Source organism: Callorhinus ursinus, unplaced genomic scaffold, assembly GCF_003265705.2.
Source record: "Callorhinus ursinus isolate GAN/ISIS: 27379988/994484 unplaced genomic scaffold, GSC_fseal_2.0 scaffold242, whole genome shotgun sequence".
Taxonomy (NCBI): Eukaryota; Metazoa; Chordata; class Mammalia; order Carnivora; family Otariidae; genus Callorhinus; species Callorhinus ursinus.
Genome location: NW_027397300.1, coordinates 9418 through 16030, shown reverse-complemented (window position 1 = coordinate 16030; position 6613 = coordinate 9418).

Genomic DNA, 6613 nt, shown 5'->3' with positions numbered 1-6613 from the left:
TATTAATGTGGTGTATCACGTTGATTGATTTGCGAATATTGAACCACGCTTGCAACCCAGGAATAAATCCCACTTGATCATGGTGCATGATTCTTTTAATGTACTGCTGGATTTGATTGGCTAGTATTTTGTTGAGAATTTTTGTATCCATGTTGATCAGGGATATTGACTTATAATTCTCCTTTTTAGTGGGGTCTTTGTCTGGTTTTGGAATCAGGGTAATACTGGCCTCGTAGAATGAGTTTGGAAGTTTTTCTTCCATTTTTGTTTTTTGGAACAGTTTGAAAAGACTAGGTATTAACTCTTCTTCAAATATTTTGTAGAATTCTCCTGAGAAACCATCCAGCCCTGGACTTTTGTTTGTTGGGAGATTTTTGATTACTGATTCAATTTCTTTGCTGGTTATTGGTCTGTTCAAATTTTCTATTTCTTCCTGTTTCAGTTTTGGTAGTTTATGTGTTTCTAGGAATGTATCCATTTCTTACAGATTGTCAAACGTGGTGGCATATAATTTTTCATAACATTCTCTTATAATTGTTTTTGTTTCTTTGGTGTTGGTTGTGATCTCTACCCTTTCATTCATGATTTTACTTATTTGGGTCCTTTCTCTTTTCCTTTTGATAAGTCTAAGCAAGGGGTTTATTAATTTTCTTAATTATTCAAAGAACCAGCTTCTAGTTTTATTGATCTATTCTACTGTGTTTTTTTTTGTTGTTGTTGTTTCTATATTATTTTTTTGCTCTAATCTTATTATTTTCCTTCTTCTGCTGGTTTTAGGCTTTATTTGCTGATCCTTTTCTAGCTCCCTTTAGGTCAGGTTGTGTATTTGAAACTTTTCTTGCTTCTTGAGGTAGGCCTGTATTGCTATATACTTCCCTCTTATGACCACTGTTCTTGCATCCTAAAGGTTTGGGGCTGTCATGTTTTCATTTTCATTTGTTTTCATGTATTTTTTTATTTCTCCTTTAACTTCTTGGTTAGCCCTTTCATTCGTTAGCAGGATGTTCTTCAACTTCTATGTATTTGTGGTCTTTCCAATTTTTTCTTGTGGTGGACTTCCAGTTTCATAGCATTGTGGTCTGAAAATATGCATGGTATGATCTCAGTCTTTTTGCACTTCTTGAGGCCTGATTGTGACCTAGTATGTGATCTATTCTGGAGAATGTCCCTTATGCACTTGAAAAGAATGTGTGTTCTGCTGCTTTAGGATGAAATGTTCTGAATGTATCTCTTAAGTCCATCTGGTCCAGTGTGTCATCAAAGCCATTGTTTCCTTGTTGATTTTCTGCTTAGATGATGTGTCCATTGCTTTCAGTGGGGTGTTAAAGTCCCATACTATTATTCCATTGTTATCAGTGCATTTCTTTATGTTTGTTATTAATTGATTTATATATTTGGGTGTTCCCAAATTGGGGACATAAATATTTACAATTGTTAGATATTCTTGTTGGACAGAACCCTTTATTTAAAATGATATAGTGCCACTGGGTATTTACCCCAAAGATACAAGTGTAGGGATATGAAGGGGTATGTGCACCCTGATGTTTATAGCAGCAATGTCCACAATAGCCAAACAGTGGAAAGAGCCAAGATGTCCATCGACAGATGAATGGATAAAGAAGATGTGGTATATACATAAAATGGAATATTATGCAACCATCAAAAAGAATGAGATCTTGCCATTTTCAATGACGTGGATGGAACTGGTGGGTATTATGCTGAGTGAAATAAGTCAATCAGAGAAAGACGTGTATCATATGACTTCATTGATATGAGGAACTCTTAATCTCAGGAAACAAACTGAGGGTTGCTGGAGTGGGGTGGGGTAGGAGGGAGGGGGTGGCTGGGTGATAGACATTGGGGAGGGTATGTGCTATGGTGAGTGCTGTGAATTGTGCAAGACTGTTGAATCACAGGTCTCTGAAACAAATAATGCAATATATGTTAAAAAAAAAAGAAGATAGCAGGAGGGGAAGAATGAAGGGGGGAAATCGGAGGAGGAGACGAATCATGAGAGACGATGGACTCTGAAAAACAAACTGAGGGTTCTAGAGGGGAAAGGGGTCGGGGAATGGGTTAGCCTGGTGATGGGTATTAAAGAGGGCACGTACTGCATGGAGCACTGGGTGTTATATGCAAACAATGAATCATGGAACACTACATCAAAACCTAATGATGTTATGTGTGGTGATTAACATAACAATAAAAAATTTAAAGAAAAATAAATAAAAAAATAAAAAGAAAAAATAAATAAAATGATATAGTGCCCTTCTTCATCTTTTGTTACAGACTTTGTTTTAACATCAAGTTTGTCCAATATAAATATGGTTACTCTGGCTTTCTTTTGACATCTGTTGGCATGATAGATGGTTCTCCATCCCCTCACTTTCAATCTGCAGGTGACTTTAGGTCTAAAATTAGTCTCCTGTAGGCAGCATATAGATGGATCTTGTTTTTTTTTTATCCGTTCTGATACCCTATGTCTTTTGATTGGAGCATTTAGTTCATTTACATTCAGAGTGATTATTGATAGATATGAGTTTAGTGCCATTGTTTTACCTATATAGAAGGTGTTTCTGGAGATTTTCTCTGTCCCTGTCTAATCTTTGTTGCTTTTGGTCTTTATTCCCCACTCTATACTTTAATATATCTGGAGATTTTCTCTGTCCCTGTTTAATCTTTGTTGCTTTTGGTCTTTCTTCCCCACTCTATACTTTAATATATCTTGCCGGGATGGGTTAATTGTCACGAACTCCTTTATTTTTGTTTGTCAAGGAAACTCTTTATCTCTCCTTCTGTTCTGAATGATAGTTATGCTGGATAACGTATTCTTGGCTGCTTATTTTTCCCCTTCAGCACGTTGAATATATCATGCCACTGCCTTCTGGTCTGCCAAGTGTCTGTGGAGAGATTTGCTGCTAATCTTATTTGTCTTCCTTTGTAGGTTTAGGTTTTTCCTTTCCCTTGCTGCTTTCAGGATTCTTTCTTTATCTCTGTATTTTGCAATTTTTACTACAATATGTCTTGGTATTGGCCTGCTTTTTTTTTTTTAATTTTGATGGGAGTTCTCTGTGCTTCCTGGATTTGGATGTCTTTTTCCTTCCCCATTAGGGAAGTTCTCAGCTATAATTCGCTCAAGTAAAACTTTTGCCCCCTTTTCCCTGTCTTTTTCTTCTGGGACTCCTTATGATATGAATGTCATTATGCTTTATGGAGTCAGTGAATTCCCTAAGTCTACATTGGTTGTCCACTATTTTTCTTTCCCTCTTTTTTTTAGCTTCATAATAATGTTGCATAATTTTGTATTCTATATCACTTATTTGTTCCTCTGTTTCTTCCATCCTGGTTGTCATTACATCCAGTTCATTTTGCATGTCGGTTATAGCATTTTTTATTTTTGCCTGACTAGTTTTTAGGTCTTTTATCTCTGCATTAAAGGACTCTCTGGTGTCTTCTATGTTTTTCTCTTGCCCAGCTAGTATCCTTAGGATTGTTGTTTTAAGTTCCGATTCAAGCATATTACTTATATCTGTTTTAATTAGATCCCTGGCTGTGACCTCTTCTTGTTCTTCCTTTTGGATGAATTCCTCTGTCATGGCATTTTATCTAGGTCTCTGTTTTCTGAGTGTTAGGAAAGCTTGTTTATATTCCTTCTCCTGAGAGTAATGGCTATATTAAGAAGAGGTCGTATAGTGTCCAGGGCCTGGCACTTCAGGAAGTGTTTCTGGTGTGTGCTGTGTGCAGTCTGCTGTTGTATTTTGGCTGCTGTTTCCTGCAGGTCAGTCCTCTGCAGAGCTTCTCCTTGCCTGCAGTGGAGAGTGTTTGGACCTTGTCCGCTGTGTAGTGAGTTTTAACTAGGTGTGCGTTGGTCTGCTTGATAAAAGAGGCTAGATTCTATTTCACTGTAGTGCTGAACTTTCAGCACTCTATGGTCAGTAGACTTGGTGCATCAAGGGGTTTGTGCTGGTCTTCTGGGGGAGGGCCCCACTGCTGCTTTGAGTTTCAGGCACACTTGCCCTGATTCAGAGGCACTTACAGAGGGCAGGGTGATGGGGCTTGGATGTAAGTGACTCAAGTCTCCATTGTGGGGTGCTGTGCTGCTCACTTAAGTCTATCTGTACTTATGGGCAGGGCTTGAGTGGGGGAATGGCATCATGCAGCTCTCGTCCCCAGAGAGGGGAGTCTACTCCCACTGTTGTTAATGATGTTTTCACAGAAGAGCGAAAAATCTCATTTGTCCCAGGTTTCTCTCATATCCCTGCCTTCATCCTCTCTGTGTCTGAGCAGTTTGCCCCAGCAGCAGTGTGTGCCTGTGTTTTATCTCAAGCATGCTGGCTGGGTTTCAAAACTCCAAATTTTAGATACCTGGCACTGATCCTCTGAGAGAGGGTGTTGTGGGCTGTGGCTGATGCCAGTTTGTCCCAGAAGGATAGTCACACAAATGCGCAGGGGCTTGGAATTTATGGTAAAGTGCAGCAAAAAGCTGGTATCTAGGGTAGTGCATTCAGCAGGTGTCTCTGCTCCCGTGGTAATGAATAGCACAGGACAATGGAACCCACTGGGCTCTTTTGTTCTGAAAGGCAGTGCCACCTCTCTCAAATGCACTCCAAGAAGGGGTACTGTCTCTCCCAGTGCGACCCAGGGAATCCTCAGACCACACTGTCTGCTCCTGGGGCTCCACCTTCCTTCTCTACAGGAGAACCTCTCTGCCATCAGGCTCCACCCCAATGATGGCGCTGACTTCTAAAACTTTAGTCTTTGAGCTCCACTGCTTGTAAAAGCTGGCGGTGTTCATCCCCTCTCGTTTTCCCTATCAGTGCCTTTGGGGAAGTGTTTTTCTTGTGCAATGCCCCGGGCCCTGCTCTCTTTCTCTCTCTCTCTCTATCTCTCTCTTTCTCTTCTCTCCCTCTCTCTTTCTTTGCATCATCAGGGCTCCCTCCCCTGTCTAGCTCTAGTGATTCTTTTTTCTCCCAAATCAATCTCTGCACCTTCTGCCTTCCATGATGTGGCCTGTTTTCTCCCTCTAGTTGTGCAGTTTGTTCTCTCAGTCCTCAGATCGATTTTCTGGGTATTCAGAATGATTCAATATTTATCTAGCTGTGTTCAAGGGATGAGGAAAGCATAAGGTCCACCTGCTACTATGCCATCTCAACTCTCCAGGCCAAATTCACAATTTGGGTATCCAGAACATATGTTTATTCCAGGGAGCATGAATCTCTTCCCTCTGTGGGATAGTATATATATTAATGTGGTCATCTTTAAAATATGTATAGTCTAGTACATAGTCTAATTACTAAACGTTCAGTACTGGTGAATTGGTGTGGTATATTACCACGGAGAGACATAAACCAGCTAAGGACATGTATCAGGTGTTTGAGAAATATGATGTAAATAATACCTATAAAGATAATGAGATGGGATGATGTAGTAGTTAATTTTATATGTCACTTGGTTGGGCCATGGTGCCCAGATATTTGGTGAAACATTATTTTGAATGTTTCTATAAATGTGTTTTTTGGAAGAGATTAACAATTAAGTTAGTAGACTTTGAGTAAAGCAGACTACCTTCCACAATGTGGCTGGATTTCATCCAGCCAGTTGTAGGCCTTAATAGAACAAAGATTGACCTGAGCAAGAAGGAATGGTGCTAGCAGACTGCCTTTGGACTCGAACTGCAACTCTACCCTGAGTCTCCAGCTCACTAGTTTGCCCTTCAAATTTTGGACTTAGCATACCTTCACAATTTGTGAGTCAGTTCCTTATAATTAATCCCGCTATCTATACACATCCTATTGCTTACTGTTTCTTTGGAGAACCCTAATGCACATGGTATGGAAAACAGACCCTAGTATGGCACTCAATAATTTCCACCTCCTGCTATCCATGCCTTTGTGTAGTTCCCTCTCTTTGAGTACAGAAAGAACCATTTACTTGATTCTAATCAATAGATATGAAAAATATAGTGGGACAGCTACTCCTTTGATTTGGTTGTGTCATGTGACAAAAGTAATGGGATGCCACTCCCATGATTATGTTACATCATATATAAGACTTCATCTTAGCAGGCTGAAGCAAAATATTCTCCTGCTGGCCTTTAAGAAGGAAGCTGTTATGACAGCTGCTTATGGAAAGCGCCACATGGCAGGGAACTGCAGGTAGCCTCCAGGAGCTGAGGGCCTTAGTCTACAGCAGTAGGAACTGAATTCTGCCAACAGCCTTGGGTGTTTGGAGGAGGACTTGAATCTCCAGGAAAGAATGCAGCCTGGCTGATGCCTCAATTGCAGCCTTATGAGACTTTAAGCAGAGGGCCCAGCTAAGCTATGTCCAGACTGCTGACCCATAGAAACTGTGAGATAATAAATGTGTGCTGTTTTAAGTTAAAACAAGTTGTAGTAATTTGTTATGCATCAGGAGAAAACTAGTAAAATGGCTATTGCTAAGTGTTACTGGCACTCTAGAAAAAGATTAAAAAAAAAAAGCTGAGCATGATTAATAAATAGACTATTGAAAAGCCCGAAGGCATACCTGGTAGCTTGCATAGAGGCTCCCATCTCTTATAGTGAGAATTCAAAATTTTAAGTGCCCAGTTTTTGCCTTTCAACTTAGTGCCTTC